Source organism: Arvicanthis niloticus, chromosome 6 (genome assembly GCF_011762505.2).
Source record: "Arvicanthis niloticus isolate mArvNil1 chromosome 6, mArvNil1.pat.X, whole genome shotgun sequence".
In the NCBI taxonomy this organism is placed as follows: Eukaryota; Metazoa; Chordata; class Mammalia; order Rodentia; family Muridae; genus Arvicanthis; species Arvicanthis niloticus.
The window spans coordinates 77,563,625-77,586,577 of NC_047663.1; the positions used below are offsets into that span (position 1 = coordinate 77,563,625).

Sequence of the window (22,953 nt, forward strand, 5' to 3'; positions counted from 1 at the left end):
AATTCTACCCACTTCTGTAAGAGTCTCTGCTGTAGCCAGCACAGCAAGAGCTGGCTTGACTCCCAGACACAATGCAGAGTCCATCTGTTCGGTCACCAATACTGATAGGTACTTGGAGAAAAGGCTGTGTGCATAGGACAGGTTTCAATAAGGATTAGGGTTTTCTCAAGACATTAAAAATGCGTTTGTCAGTCCTGGGTTTAATAAGTGAGTCAAGGACTATACTTTCCTTATGTTTTTATTCCACACACATCAGTGGTTTAAAATCCATGATGCAAGGCCAAAGGATATAGCTTATCAGAGTATATAGCGTTGAGTGGATTTTAAATTAGTATTTATCTGATGATAGCACTACTGCTTTTCAAAATATCTCTAGCTTTGTCACTGTGGTGCATTTCCTGTATGCAGCAAAATTCTGGGTCCTGTTTATGTATCCAGTCTGAGAGTCTACGTCTTTTTATTGGAGAATTGAGTCCATTGATGTTAGGAGATATTAAGGAAAAATGATTGCTGCTTCCTGTTATTTTTGTTATTAGAGGTGGAATTATGTTTGTGTAGCTGTCTTCTCTTGGGGTTATTGGAAGATTACTTCCTTGCTTAAAAAAAAATTATCTCTATAGTTAAGTGGCATGCCAGGAGCGTTCTGTTTTTTTTTTTTTTTTTTTTCTTTCCTCTACATTTCTTCTTTTCTTTAAATAAAAGTCTACTGAGCTTTCTCTGTAGGTCCAGTATTGCTCTAAAAATTTAAGCTTAAATGATGAGCAACGGACAACACATACCTGTAATTCTAGCTAAGAACATAATAGCAATAATAATAATAATAATAATAATAATAATAATAATAATAAAAATTAACAATGCCTAGTCATATGATTGTAGATGTTGTAGACAAGCAAAATACAGAAATGTGATAGTGATGGGGAATGGAGGGTCATATTTTGCTGGAAATTTTCTCAAATGGGACAGATGTCTAAGAATAATATTTCCATATCATAGATAGATGTGTGGGAAGGGTTTCTCTGGAAGATGGGTATTTTAAAAAATGTTCCGAGCAGCCATTTTATAAAAGAGACAGCATATTTCGGCAAATTCAGAGTGGAAGAGCATAGTGTACAATGGAGACTGAGGAGATACAGGGTAACAGACCATGTGGGTCTGCATAGGCCACTGGTAACTGGCCTTTTATGCATTATTTTCAGCTAGTACAGTGACTTATGTTTTAGATACTGTCTGTTTCTCTATCTATAGAGATGGATTGTTATACTTAAGTTAAATATCATGGCAAATCACATTGCGGATATGTCCACTGTCCAGATTTGGAGCAGCCTGGCCCCAGAGCTTATCCTAATAATTTCAACAAAAGTCTAGTCATTAATAACAATGCTTTGAATCTCCTTTGATGCCTCCAACCACACACCAAGTCATGTGATCATGTTCAACAAAGAACAATAGGTACCAGCAGGAATCTGAATCTGAAGTTAAGAGTCAAAATGAATGGTTATAAAATCAGGAAGACCAGCAGTCTCAACTAACCCAGACCCCTGGGAGCACCCAGACATGGAGCCACCAACCAGGGAGCATACACAAGCTGGTCGGAGGCACCCGACACACACACACACACACACACACACACACACACACACACACACACACACACACACACATCAGAGAACTGCCTAATCTGGCCTCAGTGGAAGAAGATATGCCTAATTCTCAAGAGACTAGAGATCCTAGTGAATGGGGAGGCCTAGGGGTGGGGGAGCATCCTTTTGGAGTCAGGGAAGTGGAGGAATGGGATGAGGAACTCTGGGAGAGAGGACCAGGAGAGGGGTAATGACTAGACTGTAAATAAATAAAATAATAATAAAAAAATAATAAAATCAGAAAAAAATCTTAGTTTTCCTGGCTTCCGTTTTCTCATCAATAAAATAAGACTAATAATAGTATTTCTTCCCCACTTCTTAAAGTAGTAATAGAATCCTTAGAATACATAAAATCTTATCTATCTATGGTAAATGATCAATGAATTTTTTGCTAGAAACCAACACTCCACATGCCACATATACTTACTTACCATGGTGTCTTCCTTTTTGTCTTCTTTCCACTGTTGCTTTGCCTTCTATTGTGAATACCTAAATGTCCCGAGTAAGGCTTTGAAGATGGTCTCAAGGAGGCTGCACTTGAGCCTGGTACTCTGTGAGTCTGATGAAACCAGAGTTCAGGCCACTCAACTAGACCGTAAACTGAGATATAAGAATACTTTGTGTCAGTCTCGTGATGCACAGCTATGTTGGCTATGTTTAGTGTGTTAGTATTAAATGATACTGTGGTTATTTTTGACGATGTTCAGGAGTTTGAATAGCTCTTAAATCTTGGCTCACTACTGCTTATCTTCATATTACCATATTCCACAAGGTTTCAATGTAATTTACATTAGTCTCCCTTTATCTTAAAATACTTAGTCAATGGCTTAAACTACAGATATGGACTGAGCCTTAGATATGCTTTGTTTTTTTGCCAATAGTTATATGCCTATGGAAAAGTTCGACTTATAAACCAGGTACAATGAGAGGTTAGTAACCATGAGTAAGAGTAAAACACAGCCATAATAAAAGTCTATAAGAAAGGATTTGTGAAATACTCCTTAACATTTTCAGACCACAGTTGACTACAGGGAGCTGAAATCACAGAGAGTGAAACCAGATAAGGGAAGAACCCTAAATGAATGGTATTTAAAGAAAAATGCATAATAACCCAGTATACAATCATTACAAGGTCTAGTTTGATTCATATGAATAGTTTCAGCTCTTAACTAAAACGTTGAAATATCAGTTTGGTTCTTTCATAGACGTTTTTAATTTAATATGTAAAAAGCCAAACTTATCTTCCCACCAAACCTGTTTTTTCAGTAGGGATATTTATTTTTCTAGCTTTTCAAACTGGGAAAGCTAGACGTTCAAGTTTCATTTTTATTGTTCTCTTGTTTTCTATGCTGGCAAAACACATTGATTTTATCTTCAAAACCTTCAAGATAGGATTTTGCAATACCTCTGCTGCCACTACCTGAACTAAAGCATCATTGACTGTTGCCTGAGGTGCTACAAGAGCCACTTAACTGCTTTCTTCATTTCTACTCTCTGTTCCAAGTTCATTTTCAACAGAGCAGAGTAAGAATACTCTTGGGCTATCTGTGGTAGGTTGCATGATGATCAGCTAAATGTGTGCATAACCTAATCCTGAGACTTACGATCGTACCTTTTATGGCAAAAGAAACTTCCAGATGGAATCAAATTGAAGACCTTTAGATGCAGTGATTATCCTGGATTGCCTAGACACTACTGGCTCATTCTGGAGTTATGAGAAGACATTCTGTGTACCTGCCCTTTCCAAGGTTCTGTTGCCTCTGGTATTCCTTTGCTTATTGCCACTATCTCCACCTTCACAGCACATCACTCCATGTTCCTCTGTCATCACTCCAATATATTTCCATCAGCACATCTCCTGTTCCTCTGTCTCACACTCCTCCAGCATTCCTCTTACACGGCCTGTGCTTCTCTTTCATTCTAAGCCAATCTAACCATTACTATGACACTTCGCAATTAATTTTCTGAAGTCCACTTTGTAACTCAGATATTGCATCTATGACCTGATCTCCCATCTGCCAGTTAACTGTTTGTTTCCAGCCATCTTGGCCTTATGCTGCCTACAGACACTGGGCATGTTTCTTCTTTATGTTTATCCACTTCAGATCTGTTCTCCACAACAGCTGTACCACTAGAGCTTTCTTTCTCACCTTCTCAGTGGTGACTTTCCTGACCATTTAACCAGAGATAAGAACTCATCTCCTAGCCACTCTCCACTCCACTTCCTGTTCTACTTGTCTGCCATATTGGATTCTGAAGAATCTGTTATCATCTGATAAGCTCTACATTTTATTAATTATGGGATAGTAATATCTATTCTGCTTTTCTTTATGCATAGCTAGATGCATCAAACCACTCTGAACACAGTGGGTGATTAAAACATGTTATTTATTAAAATGCATTGCAGGTGAATGAACTGTGAACCTAGTGCAACACAAAGCAAGATTTTCATGGAGGAAAAATGAGTGTGTGTGTGTGTGTGTGTGTGAGAGAGAGAGAGAGAGAGAGAGAGAGAGAGAGAGAGAGAGAGAGAGAGAGAGAGTCCAAGAAAAGCTGAGTAAGTGGTCCATGAGGTTTGAGGACAAGACAAGGTCACAGTTCTGCCAAGGACAAGACCTGATTTGCCGCTCTGCCCATAGTTTATGCAGTGGACGTTGGGTTAAAGCTTTATGTGGAGGTCCCAGCCCATAGACTTCATAGTACATAATTGTGCCTCTGATCTCGACCAATCATATTAACAAGTTTCCATCCTGGAAACACTAGAAAAGGTTCGCAGAGAAAAGTTTAAAATTTCTTCTTCCTTATAAACAGTTGTTTTAATGGCTTAGAAAAACTCTCAAGAAAATGACTTGATATTTTCATATCAATATATGGGAATTTATTGATATGAAATAGGGAATTCATACACTTTCACTTTTCCTCACTGACAGACAATGATCCATGAGCAGAGCTGGGCTCCTTTTCAGCATGTACTCTATGCAAATGAACAGGTCCTTAGCAGTCATCTATCAGTGATGATATGGCCTACTATACTGTATACACAAATGGCACTGTAAAAATGGCAGGAGAATTGGTGCTGTTGGTTCTTGAAGCAAGGCAAAGATGCAAAGCAAAGGCCTGGCCACAGGAGCTGCATGGGGCTAGCAAACTAGATAGTTTCCAACCCCTTTTTTTTTTTTTTTTTTTTTGACATTGCCTTCTCTGTCTAGTTTTCTACCTTAGAAATCCAGCAGGCAAGGGAGAAAGAAGCTAAAAGATACAGTTGCCTGCATGTTTAAGGGATAGGGCATCAAGAAGTTGCAGGCTTAAGGCTTCTGTGTTTTATTGTTGGGGTACTGTACATGTCATAGTGAAGTACAGGCTCTTATAATGCCTTGCGTGTATGAAATCTTCCATGGATGGGTAAAACTCTGTTTTCTTCATCTTGATATATTATTTCTTAAAACATGGACTATTTATCAGAGACCACCCCCTTCTTGCCATCGAGCATATGACAGTTATTAATAAGAAGACATAACAGGAAGAAAAAAAAACAGCAACAAGGAAACCCTCCTTCCTTTCCCATCACCATTGATCCTGTGGCCTTTTGACATCAGGATAAGATATTTTCATCCACAAAGTTCAGGTTTGAGACCACACAACTAAGCTATCAAAAATATTGAATATATGATAATGTTTTAAAATAACTTTATGACTTTTTAAAAAAAAATTGGACTAAAATAGTATCTATCCTAGGCTGCATGACGCTTGCAGGCTGCAGGTCATACATGGCTGTTGGACCACTCAATCTGCTATGTTCTTTAACTTGGACTTGAATCAGCCTCCCCTGGAGACCTGCTGGTCTGGTTAAAAATATGAGTTTGATGCGTAACAGATGAAGGCTTTACAAAACACATGTTCAGAGAAGTGGGGGGCCTCAGCTTAAATGGAATCAACACAGGCTCCTGGCTTGGCTCAGATCAAAAGGCTTAAGATTGTCTGGAAGGTCATGTCACTTATGCGAGGATATATTACATCTTCACATTAACTTCTAGGTCTTTTCAATTCTTTTGCCATGTGGAGATTGGAGTTTTTTTTTTTTCTTTCTACAGATACTCCTGTGATCTGTTGGGGTGAGTCCCCTTCTGGCACTCACAAGTATGTATTTTATCTCTCTCCTGAGCCATCTTTCTGTGCTGAAATGATCTCCAGGCTAATCCTGGCAGCTGGTCCCATGTGGTGCCACTCTTGGTACTCACAGAGCTTCTCATGTGGAATCTCTTCCTGCAGCTTTTACTCCTGGTGTTGGAGGCAGTATCTGCCACGTGACATGGGTAGGCCAGATGGCCTATTTTTTTTTTTTTCTGATTCCTATTTCAAGTCAGGTCTTGTTGCTCTGATGCCATGCATGTCAGAAGCCATGCCTCCTGAACAAGAAACTTTCCTTAGGTATTATTCCTAAACCCTGATCTATCCTGGAAAAAATTTACTTTACATGCAATTAAAAATTTAAATGTATTTGTTTTATGAATTAAAAATTACTTACTGCAAATTCTTTTTTTTTTAATTTGCCAGCCTGTATTTGCAAATTTCTATTCAATGGTGGCATTGTATGAAAAATCAGATTTTCTTTGGTATCTGACTATATAAAATGTAAAAATAACCATGAATCCACAGAAAGAGAACACAAGCATTCCCCCAAAAACGTTTCTTTACCTCTTGGTGGCAATAACTGAATTGATCAATCTAGCCAGATGAGAGAGTTGCAAGGTGAAGTTAATTGGCTACAATGGCAAGGGATGTTTGATAGGCCTGTCCAGGTTTACAAAGTAAATCTTCTTCCTTTATTTTGTGCTCCCCAAATCCATTTTCACTGACCATAAAATAGTTTTTGGTTTCGTGATTCTTGGTCTCTTCAACTTGAACCGGTTTTTAAAATATCCATTTTAATAGTTTATACATAGGTGTTTTTTTAAAATACTATTTGGCAATTGTTTCTTGTGTTAAAAGTCCTCTGAACTTGAACTAAGACCACTTATAAGTGGGCCACTTGTCCTACTTCATATAGAAAGAGGTTGAGATCCAGTCAGGCTAAGGGATGCCTTAAGGGAAGGGTTTGAGATGGTGAAGTTGGTACCTAGAATCTCTCTTGGTTGTTAGTTCTCTGGCTGTTCCCGTCAAAATTAGTGCTGGGACAGGAAAGCAGGGGCCACTCAATAATGGCTTTCCACCTACCTGCACTAGGTTACTTTGTTATGAAGACCAAATGTCATCCTGTGACTCTGGATACAGATTCTGAGACGGTGGGCTTCCTCTAGTGGATTTCTACTTCAGTGAGTCTCCATCCATTCCTGCAGGTTGCTGAGACCCTGGGACATCTGCATATAACATCCTGCAAGGAGAAGAGAGGGTTCTGGTGCTCAAAATGGATAGTATCTACAGGCACTGGAACAGATAGAATAGACTCTTAGGTTTTGTGATTATTTTTTGTTCTTGTTTTAAATTCAAGCAGTTTGGGGGTCAAAATGGCACCTAGAATAAGTTATAGCCTGAAATTAGTTTATATAAAATACTGGCACAAGTGTGTGTGTGTGCATCTATATACTGTTTGTGTTTCTTTTCTTTTTTTATTGTATATTTTATTTTCATTTCAGATGTTATCCCCTTACTCCATTCCCCCCCCAGGAACCCCCTATTCCATCCCCCTCCTCCTGCTTCTATAAAGATGTACCCCTACCCACCCCCCACTTCCACCTCCCCACCCTTGAATTCCCCCACACTCAGCGTCCAGCCTTCATGGGACCAAGGATCTCCTCTCCCACCTATGCCTGACAAGGCCATCCACCCCTACATACATAGCTGGAGCCATGGGTCCCTTCCTATGTGCTCCCAGGCTTGTGGTTTAGACCCTGGGAGCTCTGGTTTTGTTTAGTTTTTTTTTTTTCTTTGGCCAGCATGTATTTGCAAATTTCTATTCAATAGTGGCATTGTATGAAACATCAGATTTTCTTTGGTACTAACATAAAATGTAAAAATATCCATGAGGTAACCCAATCACAAAAGAACACACATGGTATTCACTCACTGATAATTGCATATTAGCCTTGAAGCTCTCAATAACCAAGACTCAACTCACAGACCACATGAAGCTCGTGAAGAAGGAAGACCAAGTGTGGGTGCTTCGGTCCTTCCTGGAAGGACTAACAAAATACTCAAGGGAGCAAATATGGAGACAAAGTGTGGGACAGAAACTGAAGGAGGGGCCGTCTGGAGACTGCTCCACCTGGGTATCCATCCCATGTGCAGTCACCAAAGGTAGATGCTGATGTGGATTTTAGGAAGTGCATGCTGATAGGAGCCTGATATAGCTGTCTCCTTAGAGGTCTGCCAGAATCTGACATATTCAGAGGTGGATGCTCACAGCTAACCATTAAACTTGATCAAGGGGTTCCCAGTGGAGGAGGTAGAGAGAAAGAGCTGAAGGAGCTGAAAGGGTTTGCAGCCCCATATTGCAAATTCTAAAATTGTATGGAATGATTCATTAGAACAGAGAAATAACTCTTATATTGAATCTAGTATGAGAGGCAAGCACTGATAAAAACTTTTTTTTTCTGTTTTTTGGGGCTTTTTTTTTTTTCTTTCTTGTGGAACTAGAGACTGGACTGAACCCAGGGCCCTGAGAATGCTCATAAGTTCTACTTGTAGAAACTGAACTATATCTCCAGCCCTCCCCTCCTCTTTCTTTCTCTGTCTCCCTATCTCTATATATCTGTATATATATAGCCATCTCTATATATCTGTATCTGAATATCTATGATCTATCTATCTATCTATCTATCTATCTATCTATCTATCTATTATCTATCTGTATCTATCTATCTATCTATCTATCTATCTATCTATCTATCATCTATCATGTATTTATGTATATCTATTCTCTTTTTATAATTCTCTCAATAAGTAGAAGACTTCAAAGACTATTCTAAAACTACTTTAAAAATAAAATATTATATTATTTTGCATGTATACATGTCTTGCCTACATGTATTTATGGGTACTACATGCATGCCTGGTACCCACTGAGTTCAGAAGAAGGTGTAAGATGTCTTGGGACTATAATTATAAATGGTTGTAAGCAGTCATATGCTTCTGGAAATTGGCTCTGCAAGGGCAACAAGTACTCTTAACTTCTGAGTGAAGTATCCAGCAAAAGCTTTTAATTTTTCTTCACAATACATTTTATAGACAGTGTCGCAAGAATGTGAATATTCTTAGAACACTGTCTTTTTATTGACCACATGTTTTGCCAAACAAATGTACCATGGTTTAACTCCATCAGGCCCTTACAAATAGGCATTTGAGTTACTCCTGGTATTACTACCTTTGCTGATACAAGCCAATTTAATATAACAAGCAGCCTTGCATTTAGTACACTTCTGCATAGGTTTAATATTTTTAAGAGCGCCTTCTCCTTAGCACAATGCCTAGTGATTTTTCTTGTTTTGGTTTGCTTTATTTCTTTCATACCATTAAATGTTATTTGATATTGCTCATTTATTCTTACTCTAATCTCTTCCAAATGGGAATGTCACAGGAATAAAAAACACCCTTTTATTTATCTCTGTGACACCAACATGAAGAAGAGGGCAGAGCACACAATAGGTACTTGCTAAATGTTTGTTGATACTTTTTATAAATGACCCTCCATTTTCCCAGTAGAGTAACTTTGGCTCAGTGTAGCTGAAAACTGTGACCCATGCTAGAATCAGAATGTCACCAGCAGATGTCTAGAGAAAAGGCAGATCATAGGCATTTTTTTTTTTTTTTTTTTTTTTTTTTTTTTTTAAGATCAGTGCTTTAGTACTGTCACCAAGACCCAAGGTCGTCTTCCATTTTAGTTTGTTCTCTTTAGAATAGGCTTCACTTTATAGAAGGTCCCATGAGCACAGTTTACATTTCTTGCTCTCATATGTGGTAGAATACAGAGGGAAATGGCAGTCAACAGAGATCTGTTTCTTCTCTGGGGATAATGAATTCTTTCCCGATAGTTTAAAGAAAATTGTTTTCTCATGTAGACTAACCAGGTGGGTGACATGTATATGTCAGATCAGTTGTTACCAGGGATCATGAAATTTCCTTGTCTGTCTGAGAACAATTTCTTTAAATGGAATCAATGTTGTTGAATCATTTGTATCAGGCAACTAACATTCAAACCAGAAGGTTACTCTTAACTGCTAAGCTAATTCTCCAACTTCAGATTTTAATTTTTCTTAACAATGCATCTTGTAGACAGTATGCATAAGCATGTATATTTTTATAACACTGTCCAGGTATTCTGGGTTCTAATCTTGACTATGAGCAAAGTAGAAGTTTACATGAATCCCTGAGGAAGAGATAAAGAGTTGGAATTTCTGGGGCTGAAAGGGGGCTCACTATGCTGCAACCCGTGGACATTTTCAGTGTTGTAGAAAGAGATACATAATTTTAGACTATTAGTAGGGATGGTTTAACTTGGTAAGAATGGGTTTAGACTTAAATGTGACTTAAAGTGGTATTTTTCCCTTATGGATATATATATATCCATAAGGAAAAATGTACATATATGTATACAACTATATATATATACGAGTTATATACTATATATATATATATAGTTATATACTATTCTAACATATATATATGTTATATATCTATATCTATATCTATATCTATATATAACATATATATAGATATATATATATGTTATATATATATATATATATATATATATATATATACATATAACATATATATATGTTAGAATAGTATATAACAAATGCCAGAGGCTATAGCAGAGAAGAGGTATGGGAAATTATACAGGGTTGGGGGTTGGGGTCCTCTCAAGACAAGGCAGGCTACTGAAATGTGAGATCCTATTGGTTCTGCCTTCAAAACCTTTTTAGAATGAAATCAAGTTCTCTATTGCTACTCTGAATAATTTAGTTGACATCCCTGTCTTGTTCTTGCTCAGTGCTTTGGTTTTCTTTATTGCCTTCTTTCTCCACATAGCAACAAAATAACTTAAAATGAAGGTGCAGATGTTATTCACTCACTCCCACTCCCACCCCCACACAGCCTTTCTCCAGATGCGTTAAGTTTCTGTTGCTATGACAAATACTCGAGACATAATCAACTTATTTCATGTTAGCTCATGTTTTTAGAGACCTCAGTCTATGGTTGGTTGGCTCTTTTGCTAATGGGCTTGTGATAAAAGGGCACATCATAGCGGAGGGTAGAATTAATATTGAATAAATAAAGCCTGGAGGCAGGGTCACTGTCTGCCTCAGCAGTTTACATTTCCAAATGAAAGATACACACACAGCCTTTATATTTTGATATGCCTTAAACAACTCAATAGCTGGAGCACTGCCTAACCTCTACTTGATTAACCCTCCTCCCACCAATAATCCCAAGTTATTAGTTACTACACTTTATATTCTATCTTGGTTGCTCTGGACCCTGAGGGCTACTCAACTGGGCCTCTTTGTGGGCTGCACTCACCTGGTTCCTTCACATAGCAGCCATACCTCTTTGTCCTGCACTATTCTCAGGCATGGCATCTCCCCTCCACACTCACTTGAGTATGCCAAACTGTAACCATCTGAAGATCTTGGAACTTGACTTAAGTTTGTCACATGATTGTATTCTTTGCATTAGGATGCTATATTTTCCAAATATCTTCCCAAAGTAGTACAGCTAACATGAAATACCCATTGTGAATCATGTTTTAATGTCTTTACATTTTTCCTTTATATAGAAAGATGCTTTGTTCAACTTATGAGTGTTTAATTAATGTTCATTGACAACAATGCCAAACTCCATTATATGTGTGTGTGTGTGTGTGTGTGTGTGTGTGTGTACGTGGGTGTGTGCTCGTGTGTAGTCATGCACTTGATATCTGGAGTTTCCCTCCATCACTATCATTTCTCACTTTATTCTTTGTGGCAGAATCTCCCATTTGAAGCAAATATACATCCACATGAGTAGTTGAGCTAGTCAGCTTGCTTCAGAGGTCAGTGTCTCCACTTTCACAGGACTCATATTACAGGGAACATCCATACCCGCCTGACACTTACATGTATTCTCGGGATCTCAACTCTAGCCATCATGCTTGGACAGCAAATATTTTATCCAATAAGATATTTCCCAGATCCCCAAATTCTATAGTTCACTCCCTTTGCATAGGATGCTTGCAACACATGTTGTGTATGAAGACCCAGGAGTGCACAGCAAACCTGGTAGTACAAGGGCAGAAAAGTGGGTGAGTATAGGCGTTCCTCAAATCTATGAAGTGCCGTTGTATGGGAGAAGGGCTCCGAGGTTAAGCCACATTGCATTAGTGGGACCAGAAAATGGGAATTAGAACACTTGACACAAATGCACACAGCCACAAAACTGAGAATGCCCCAAATTGCTGGATCAATTTCTCCCTCTTCTAAAAGTAGTGATTCTCACTGAGAGGGATCCTAAGACAATCTGTGAAAATAAAAGGCTAGAGAATAGAGGTCAGTGGATAGGAGAAGTAAAGGACACTATTTTATGGGATCACAGAAGAGTTTCTCAAGGGCAAAGATAATGCTGGAACAGATGTATTTTATGGGATCACAGAAGAGTTTCTCAAGGGCAAAGATAATGCTGGAACAGATGTGTACAAGAGGAAAGAAGGGGCAAGGAAAAAGTTTTAGTCTTTATTGCTTTAAACTTTTTATTTTCGTCCCTTTTGTTGTCTCTTGTGGAGAATGGAATTTCTCAATATATTTGAATATTGGCTACAATTTTAGAAAAGAGTGCTCTGAGATCAAATCAGTATACAAATTGTTTTAAAGCATACGTTTAAAAGAATTGTTTGAAAGTGAGGTTAACTGCCTGATGTAGCAAAATAGTAGCATGCTACCCAAAACTTAAACAGAAAACATTTAAATAAATGAATAAAACTTAAGCAGATCTTCCAAGGCAATTTGCAAGGTAACTTCATCTCCAAGTCTTACCTGACAAGGTTATTATTAATCCATTGTTAAGTAAAAAGAGCATCTCGGGCAGGGTAAAATTGACATTCATATTTAATCACAGAGAAGTTCTGGGCAATTCGAGGTTGGAAATAAGTACGATAGTGAAATGTGGGTTGCTTTTATTTTATCATACAGAATTTCATAATGAAACCACTTGAAAGATGAAGAAAATAGAAGAACGTGTGAATTGCAGAGGGTTGAAGAATATGGAATAAGACGTGGCCAGGGTTGCATATGTGCCTTGGGTCCATCTCTAATTGCTCTCTTGACTTTTAGAAGCATGGGAAAGATAACTTATGTAGAGAAAAATGGCCTTGCTGGAGAGATGCTCTGATTGACCTCAAAACTGGACATGACAATCCAGTGATGAGGCAGGCACAATGAACTGACAAAGAAGGCAGAACATAAGTTGGACTTGTGCAAACTTTACTTGATTAGGTTAATAGAGGAGAGAAGACTCACCCTAAATTTGTGTAGCACTATTCACAGGGCTTGAGTTCTGGACTCCATCAAGAAGAAGAAGAAGGGATGGCCTTTCCTTCAGTCTTTGCTCCACACTTTGTTTCCACATTTCCTCCCATGAGTATTTTGTTTCCCCTTCTAAGAAGGACTGAAGCACCTACACTTTGTTCTTCCTGCTTCTTGAGCTTCATGTGGTCTGTGAGTTGTATCTTGGGTATTCCGAGCTTTTGGGGTAATATCCACTTAGTGAGTGTAGACCATGTGTGTTCTTTGGTGATTGGGTTACCTCACTCAGGAAGACATTTTCTAGTTCCATCCATTTGCCTAAGAATTTCATGAATTTATTGTTTTTAATAGTTGATAAGTACTCCATTGAGTAAATGTACCTCATTTTCTGTATCCATTTCTCTGTTGAAAAACATCTTTTTTTTTCCAGCTTCTGGCTATTATATGTAAGGCTGCTATGAACATAGTGGAGCAGGTGTCCTTGTTATATGTTGGAGCATCTTTTGGGTATATGCCCAGGAGTAGTATAGCTGGGTTCTCAGGGAATACTATGTCTGATTTTCTGAGGAACCACCAGACTGATTTTCAGAGTGGTTGTACCAGCTTGCAATCCCACCCAAATCCTCTTTTTCCAAATCCTCATCAGCATCTGTTGTCACCTGAGTTTTTGGTCTTAGCCATTCTGACTGGTGTGAGGTAGAATCTCAGGGTTGTTTTGAATTGCATTTCCCTAATGACTAAGGATGTTGAACATTTCTTTAGCTGCTTCTCGGCCATCCAATATTTCTCAGTTGAAAATTCTTTGTTTAGTCCTGTACCCCATTTTTCAATAGGGTTATTTGATTCTCTGGAGTCTAAATTCTTGAGGTTTTTTTTTTTTTTTTTTTTTTTTTTTTTTTTTTTATTGGATATTAGCCCTCTATTGGACACAGGATTGTAAAGATCTTTTCCCAATTTGTTGGTTGCAATTTTGTCCTATTGACAGTGTGCTTTGTCTTACAGAAGCTTTAAAATTTTATGAGGTCCTATTTGTCTATTGTTGATCTACCAAACTCAGACACTATCGTGGATGCCAAGAGGTGCATGCTGACAGGGGTCTGATATAGCTGTCTCCTGAGAGGCTCTGCCAGAGCCTGTCAAATACAGAGGCATATGCTCACAGCAGCCCATTGGACTAAGCAAGGGGTCCCAATGGAGACATTAGAGAGAGGACTGAAGGAGCTGAAAGGGTTTGCAACTTCACAGGAAGAACAACAATATTAACCAACCAGACCCCCCCTCCCTGGAGCTCCCAGGGACTAAACTACCAACCAAAGAGTACACATGGAGGGACCCATGGCTCCAGTTACATATGTAGCAGAGGATGGCATTGTCTGGCGTCAATAGGAGGAGAGGCTCTGGGTCCTGTGAAGGCTCGATGCCCTAGTGTAGGGGGCTAAAGTGGGTGGATTGGAGGGTGGGGAAACACCCTCATAGATGCAGGGGGACAGGAGATAGGATAGGAGGTTTCGGGGGGAAGGAAAGGGGATAGCATTTGAAATGTAGATAAAGAAAATATCCAATAGAAGTAGAAGAAGAAAGAGAGGGAGAGGGAGAGGGAGAGGGAGAGGGAGAGGGAGAGGGAGAGGGAGAGGGAGAGGGAGAGGGAGAGGGAGAGGGAGAGGGAGAGGGAGAGGGAGAGGGAGAGGGAGAGGGAGAGGGAGAGGGAGAGGGAGAGGGAGAGGGAGAGGGAGAGGAAGAAGAGAGTAGCATTACTTGGGTGCAGTGGAACATAGGTGTTAGATGGAGTTAGAGGGGAGTGTGCCTGGGGAATCTATAGGAAGGTGGAAAAAAGGAAGTGAATATGATCATAATATATTTTGTTCTTGTAAGATGTTTACAAAGAATAAATACAAACCGTTTTTAAGAAGTAGGAAAACATGTTGACTATTTTTATGATTAATAATAAATGCTGAGGAGACACATGTTTACTCTTTTAAATGATATATAATATATACATGTCTCATTATTATGTAAATTTATGTTTTAAATGTATCAGTTACATTAAATTTTATTATTCAAAATTAAAAAAACAAAGAGTGGCTTATGGGTTGAGAGTTCTTGCTGCTCCTGCAGAGGACCTGGGTTCAGTTTCCTGCACCCACACAGGCTGCTCACAGACAGTCCAGGGGATCTTACACCTTCAAGGGCACCTTTATATACAGTGTGAGTATGAACAAGCAGCCACTATAGACTCATAAATAAAAATGAATATTTTTTAACCTGAAAAAAATACAGAGGATGTAGTTACTGTCTCTCTTCTCCCTGAGTATAGATTTGATAAGTGTTTCAGGCACCTTGATTTTCATGCTGTGATGGATAGTCCCTTGAACTATGAGCCAAAATAAATGCTTCCTTCCTTCCTTCCTTCCTTCCTTCCTTCCTTCCTTCCTTCCTTCCTCCCTCCCTCCCTCCCTCCCTCCCTCCCTCCCTTCCTTCCTTCCCTCCTTCCTTCCTTTCTTCCTTCCCTTACTGTTGTCTGGTATTTTATCACAGCAACAGTAAGTAACCAAGTTGCAAAAGTAATCAAGTTACAAAACAATCCAAGATAGCAATAAAGGTACAGATGAAGCAGAAAGTGCTGTTTGGTGAGACAAAGGCCAGAGAACAAAAGTCTCTCAGGCTTTCTCTCTGGGACAAAGTATCTCTGAGATGTCAAAACTGCAAGTGAGAAATCTCACTCTTCTTTCCTCTTACTTTTCATAGCTTCTCTGAATATTGATCTTCAGCGACACACAGTGCTGTCTGTGTGGTCTTTCTCCATCTGTTATGTTTCCTTGTCCTCCATGATTTTTGTCTACTTCAGAGTCTTCTTTACAGGTTTGTATTTTGCTGTCTCTCATTCTGCTCACATTTTTGCCTCCTGGAATGCGGTCTTCACCTCTCAGTCTTTTCAAACTTCCTACAACCCCTCTCACATGCTGCTTCCTTCCTCCACCTGCTCATTGCTCCATTCCTCTCTAAACAATCTTCCTTCCTTCCTTCCTTCTTTCCCTCCTTCCTTCCTTCCTTCCTTCCTTTGAAGAAGCTTTGTTGTGCCCAATCTTATGATAAATGCACAAAAGCTCCATCATGTGGTTGACATAACTTCTTACTCCCTAATTCCCTCTTCAGAGTTCTGCAATCTGATGCTTATGTAATGTTGGGTTAAATCTTATTTGACTTATAACCCCCATATCTTGTCCAGTAAACGAAACTGCCTAGAAGGGCTAGGTAATTCTAACAGAAAGAAGGAGAAACTCATTTGTTCTGGTTACTTTTTGTCAACTTGACACAAGCTAATGCCATTTAAGAAGAAATCTTCATTGTTTTTTTTTTTAAAAAAAAATGCTCCCATAAGACAGGTTGTAGGTAAGTCTGTGGGCTATATTCTTAATCAGTAACTGATAAGGGAGGGCCATGTGGTCCTGAGTTGTATAGAAAGCAGCCTGAGCAAGCTATCATTAACAAAGCAGTAAGCATCACTCCTCCATGGTCTTTGCTTTGGTTTCCCCTTCTATTTTGAGTTTCTGCTATGACTTCTATCAGTGATAGATATGATCCAAGAGTTGTAAGCTGAAGTAAACTTCCCTCTTCTTTGTCAAGTTGCTTTTGGTCATGATGTTTTATTATGGCAATAGAAACCCTCAGACAACATCCTCTTTGCTACAAATATTCATAACCACACAGGTCTTTGGGGTTCCTGAAGACTGAGAGCATGCTCCTTTCAGGAAAGGTGTTGCTCTGCTAAATAAAGTAAAATTCTACCATTGGTCAGATAGCCTCTGGGCTTGGCACAAAATGGCAGACTCCCTTTACCAGCAGGGCCTCTTCTCAGAGCTTGTCTGGGGAGCTCAAAATCCCAACAAACCTAATGTCAGGTAGCGTTGATTGAGATTACAGGTGTAACCTCCTTTCTTCCGATAAAAATCTGTTCAGCTAGCTCCTGAGATTCCTAACATGCCTCTCCATACTTATGAGGCATCTCAATATCTTAAGCCTTCTGCTAATGCCAAAGGTCATAGATATTCTGACCTTCATTTCCCAAAACTAAATAAGACTTGAATCACTCCAGGTGAAGTCGACCTGCCTCCCTGTAGCTGGTCCTGGTGTTGTCAGTACTATAAGTACACACAGGACTTCCACACCCCAGTTTCATCCTCTCTGCTCCAATTTGCCCTCCTGGACTGATATTGGCTTACAATCCACAAGGGCAGGGAGGGTCACATAAGAATTGTGTAGAACACTCTTAGCATCTATGAGTCACATGTGACCCTGAGCTCTGGAGTCCAGAGAGATGCTGTACAGGCACAGAACAGCTATGTGTTATTTTATTTATTTTCTTAACAATTTTACTTGCTCTTTCTTCTGAAGCATTTTCTGATGATCAAGCTACATCTCCACTACTATTTCCTCTCCTCTCTCTTGAAACCTTAGAGGTAGGGCTCAGAAAGATGAAGAGAGAAGATCTTTATATGTTTTGTAAAATTGCCTCTTCTTCTAATTCTGCAAGCTTAACACTGTATTGCTGCTGCTCTGTTGGGCTGTCAAACTGACAGGAGTAATTCAGCTCAGTAGTAATCATTACAGCCTTACTATATAGCATATTGAGCAACAAAGCCCACATTGTTCTTCCAATGCCTGTGCCCTGGAACAATCAGCTCCTAAGCAGCTGGACACGATCCATCTAATGCCACCTGGCTATTCTGTTTTATTTGTTTATTTATTTATTTATTTATTTATTTATGGCTCAAATTCTTACTGCAGTGAATAGTTTTCTTATGTATTACTTAACATTCTGGAACCATCCATTTGACTATTTGAGGGATAGAGCTTACTGTATAATTTCTATCTCCTTCCTCAATTTCTGAAGGAAATGTGAATGTGTCACTTTAAAATGAGAATTGTTGAGATGAAGACAGATAACTCTGCTTGGTAACCAGACAGACTTCATGGGGACCAAAGGTCCCCTTCTCCACTTTCCAATCTAAGGACAGAGCCATGAATAATTATCTTACTTATAGGTTTAGTAAAATGTGCCAGCAGGGCTAGTGGAATTTGGAAACAGTTTTTACTGTGTTTTGTTTGTTTGTTTTATTTGTTTGTTTGTTTTTCATTTTTCTTATCTCTTGCAAAGCCCGGTGTTGCTCTCCCCTTGATCTTGTAGTTGGCTTGAGATTTATGGCATTCTGTTGAAATAGTATTTAAGACAGAGTTCCAAGACATTGCATTCTGAGAGTTGATTTCCAGGGAGAAATGATTAAACCTGCTGGTTCTTCTTTTGTTAACCTATCTTTGGATTCAGGAATACACCCCAGTTATGAACTTAGAAAAGTTGATGGAGATTTCTTTTTTGTTTTTCTTCTCAATCTTTCATCCCCCTTTCCAGGATTATGTTTTGACTTGATCTTAATGTTCAAAGCTAAGAGCATCTTTCTAAGAGTCAAGGAGGGATAGTCATAGTCTTGGTGGTACGGAGGGGAAGTTTTGTTTTGAGGCCTTTATGTAATTGTGACAGTTATCTAGGCCCCCAAAGACTTGAATCAGTAGGAATCACATTGGAAGTTAGAAAAATAAGTTAGAATGTTTTAATTTTAAATGCTATTTGTTTTTAAAGGGTATTAATAATGTCATCACATATTAATACAGAAAGAAAAACTCAATATATATCATGTTAACACATGCCTTGCAGTCTTGGTAAACTTCGTTTTTTTCATTCAAGGAAACAGAGGAGTCAAAAAGTTAATTGATATCACAGCATTATTATGGAAATAAATTTAACTTTTCAGATCTCCAAAATGGGACTAGAAGTTTCTAAAGTAATTGGTTAGACAAGAATGTTGAGAATTTGTGCATATGTGTGTGTGTGCACACGAACACATGTGCACAATGTGAGCTATCTTTCTGAATGGATAGCACATTGTGCTAGTTCATGGTCAGTAACTCACTAAATCTCTATAATATCTCACATCAAAGAGATGCTATTATTATCTTCACTTTATAGGAAATGAGCTACATTGAGGTCAAGACTCAAAGTGATGCATAAATACGTGGTAAATAGCAGGGAAGAACAAACTAGGTTTCTATCTTATCACCATGTAGGCTTCTAAGATATGTTTGACATGGACATATTTAGAACATTGAGTGCTGCATATTGACTTATCCAGCCTTGGAAGACGATGAAAGTATGTCTTGCTTACCTTCTAAAGAGACGGGGAGACAAGACTGTGGTGGATACCATCTTGAACTGTCCACATGAACACCCAGAGCTAAGGCCCTTGTTCTGTGGAGGCTGTGTTCATCTGTTGGAGTTAATCTCACTCAAAGAAAGACTTGGATACAAGAGTGCATCTTTTCTCTTAGAATAGCAAAACATTGGTTGCTTGGAGGCTATGTTCATCTGCCTCCATTGCCTCAGGGAAAGCCATTGAACCTGCCATTCTGGTTGTGGGTCTCCCCAAGGGTTCTGCCAAGGTTTTCCTTGTTTGTGTGGCACTGTTCAATCCTCCCTACCCAAAACAAAGACAGGGGCCAAAGTCTTCTGTCTTTGAGCACACTATATTCCAATTCCAATTCAAGATCTGATCATGTTTTTGGTGCTTCTTCATGCTTAGAATTTTCCCCTGCTAGAACTTTTCTTTAATTCCCTTCCCTTCCCTTCCCTTCCCTTCCCTTCCCTTCCCTTCCCTTCCCTTCCCTTCCCTTCCCTTCCCTTCCCTTCCCTTCCCTTCCCTTCCCTTCCCTTCCCTCCCTTCCCTTCCCTTCCCTTCCCTTCCCTTCCCTTCCCTTCCCTTCCCTTCCCTTCCCTTCTCTTCCTTTCCCTTCCCTTCCCTCTCCTCTGATCCCCTGCCCTCCCCTGCCCTCCTCTGCCCTCCCCTCCCCTCTCCTCCTTTCCTCTCCCCTCCCTTCTGCTCTCATTCTCTCTCTTGTCCTTTTTCCACTTTCAGTTTTCTTTCCAAGTTAGGTATGGTAAAATGTTCAGCTTAGCACCCACTGCTTTCCATGTCCCTTGAGTATCCCTAACATGAAAAAGCAGCAGCATAGTTAGCCTGCTTCTGTTTTGTTTTCTCTTCCTATAAATTACAGGTAAGTTTCCAGTGTGACCGCAAATACCTTCATTCTTGTGAACCAACTTTCTTTTGAGCAGTGTCATCCTCCCTGCTGGGTTCTGGAAGTAGGACAATTTTCAGTGTTATTTTTAATCATGTAGCACTCAGGGAGATAATGATATTGATTAAAATGTGAGCCTGAGGAAGGTATTTCTCTTCCTGAGTGATCCATGAGGAGGGGAAAAAAATGTGTTTTGATTTACATGTCCACTAGGTGGTGTATTATTAAAGCGCTACTGCTATTGTGGTCACTAGAAAAAAATAGTTTACTATTATTCTTAAAGGGACAGAATTAAGTGCCATGAAAATGGAAATGCTCATACATTTATGGCTAATTATGAAGAGATATCCCAAGAGATGCATTTGTCATGTTTTTAAACAAAAAATATACAAATCTATCCTGCCAAATCTAGCTTCTACTATAAGAAAATAAGATTTGAGACAAAACTTCAATCTGTGTTTTGATTCTCATCTGTTATGTGACCTTGTCCTTGTCCTGTCATATCTCTGGGTAGGCATCCTCCCTCTCATATAAAAGGAAACATGAAGTAGCTGCTAAGAGTCTTTTCACTTCTGATACTTAATTCCATTTAATTAAGTTACCACAGTTAAATTACAAATGGCGAATAAAGATACAATTAAACTGTGGGCTTGTTTATAAATATTTCATGATGAACTTGGCTGTGATTTTGAGCCATTCTAACTTTTAAATATTAAACAGGGGCCTCTACAAAGAAGTGCATTCAGACTGAGTTTCAGAATCCTTTATTTTTAAGCCAGACAGCTTCAGGTGTTGAAAACCTCTTGTCTACCCCTTACAGCTGCTCTGGAATGAGATCCTTTGAAACCTGCAGAAACTCATCTTGGGAGCAGAAGAGGTCTTCACAGATAATTATCAGCATTAGGAAGGTGAGAGCACCCAGCTCCTTTGTTCAGTTTTGCAAAAGACATGTTCTCTATCATTCCACTTTCCCGACTGCTTTTACCTGAATTATAGGACTCCCACTGAAAAGAGTCTTATTTTCCCAATAGTTCTATTGAAAGTAGATAAGAAAACTTGATAAAAAGAAAAGAAAAGAAGGAGGAGGAGGAGGAGGAGGAAGAAGAGAAGGAGGAGAAGGAGAAGAAGAAGAAGAAGAAGAAGAAGAAGAAGAAGAAGAAGAAGAAGAAGAAGAAGAAGAAGAAGAAATACATAGGAAATACAGAGACTACACTCATAAGACCTGAACAGGTTCAAACCAGACAGAAATCCCAACACTGAGAAGGAGAAGGGGACACAAAGTCACACCTTAAGACAAAGTTATATGCTACTGATACCCATTGGGAAAGGCAAAATCATTTTTCTCCAGTGCAGGGTCACTGGACATATCAACACTCTAGTGTAGGCCCCATGTCCCAGAGTATATAGAATGCATTCCGTGCTTGTTTGATTTTTTTTTTTTTTTTTTTTTTTTTTTTTTTTTTTTTTTTTTGTGTGTGTGTGTGTGTGTTTTATCTTGGTATTTTTATTTGTTTTAATTTCCACTTCGTTTTATATTATTTGGAGAGAACGAGAGAGATACTGATAGAACATGAAGGCTGGTAGATAGAGAGACAGGGAGGATGTGAGAAGATTGGGGGAGGAGAAAAACATGATAAAATGAACATACTGTGTGAAAAAATTAATTTAAAAAGTAAAAAAAAAAGAAAAGTTAACAATCTTCTGTCATCATGTTAACTCTACTTCTTCACATAAGCCGTGCTGTCTGCTTTCTCTGAGTTCCCTGGCATGTTGTTCCTCATTTTTTAAAATTAATTCCCCAGCACACACCTGATACCCTTCTCTCTGGCCAAAATTTTCTGGCTCCATGGTTTCCAGTTCTTATCTCTTTCCTTGCAAAGTGCTTCCCCACAGCCTGAGTTATAGAATTCCTTCCCTATTTCACCCTATTTTTGATATAGCTTCTGGCTAAATGCCAGTAATTTCAATGATTGCTGATGCTTCCTGTGTTGCATACCCTGGTAGATCTTAGTTACTTCCAGAGGCAGGACTAACAACACTCCTAGCATTTGTCAGTGAATGAATGAGTGAATGAATGAATGAATGAAGTCAGATGGATATTGAATGCAGCATGCAGAGGATTTTTCTGTTTCATCAGCTCATTTGTTGGGCCATTGTACTGAAGACCCCCATACTCGGGAGACCCTTCCTCAAGCCTCCGGAAATCGCGACCACCCAAAAATCACAAGAAACCATACCTGGATGCAATCAGCAGAGGTTTATTAGGGGAGGAGCCGGCGGTCAAAAACGACAAGCTCTTTAGCTCCAAGAGCAGGGTTTTTGGCCCCGTGTGGTGGGTTAAAGGGTCTTTTATAGCATGGGGTGGGGGGAGGAAGGCATTTTCGCACGCTTACACATGATTGGTTGTTTTACAAATTTTGTAAACATAACACTGGGAAGAACATAGCACTAGGAAGACCAAGGGAGGGGTAACCAAGAACAGTGGAACATTTCAGAGAATCTAGCCCAAATGATCTAGAGTCATGTGAGATCACTCTGCACACTCATTCTTCTCAAAAATGTGGTTTTCACCATGCTATTGTGTCCTATTCTGCCATTTCAGATTACTATCTTTACTTTTTCCGGCTATAGGGCTATGGCCCCACCTAGGTGGTAGCATCTTTATCTGTAGTCAGGAATGCCTTCCT

General features: G+C 39.2%; 1 long non-coding RNA gene across 1 annotated transcript in view; it reads left to right on the forward strand.

Moving 5' to 3' along the window:
- Positions 1–22,953, forward strand: part of LOC143442833 (uncharacterized) — an 82,382-nt gene that overhangs the window by 13,201 nt on the left and 46,228 nt on the right. The window contains exon 2 of the long non-coding RNA XR_013111358.1: positions 21,087–21,174. This is a non-coding gene — a long non-coding RNA (uncharacterized LOC143442833). The remainder of the gene's footprint in view (positions 1–21,086; positions 21,175–22,953) is intronic.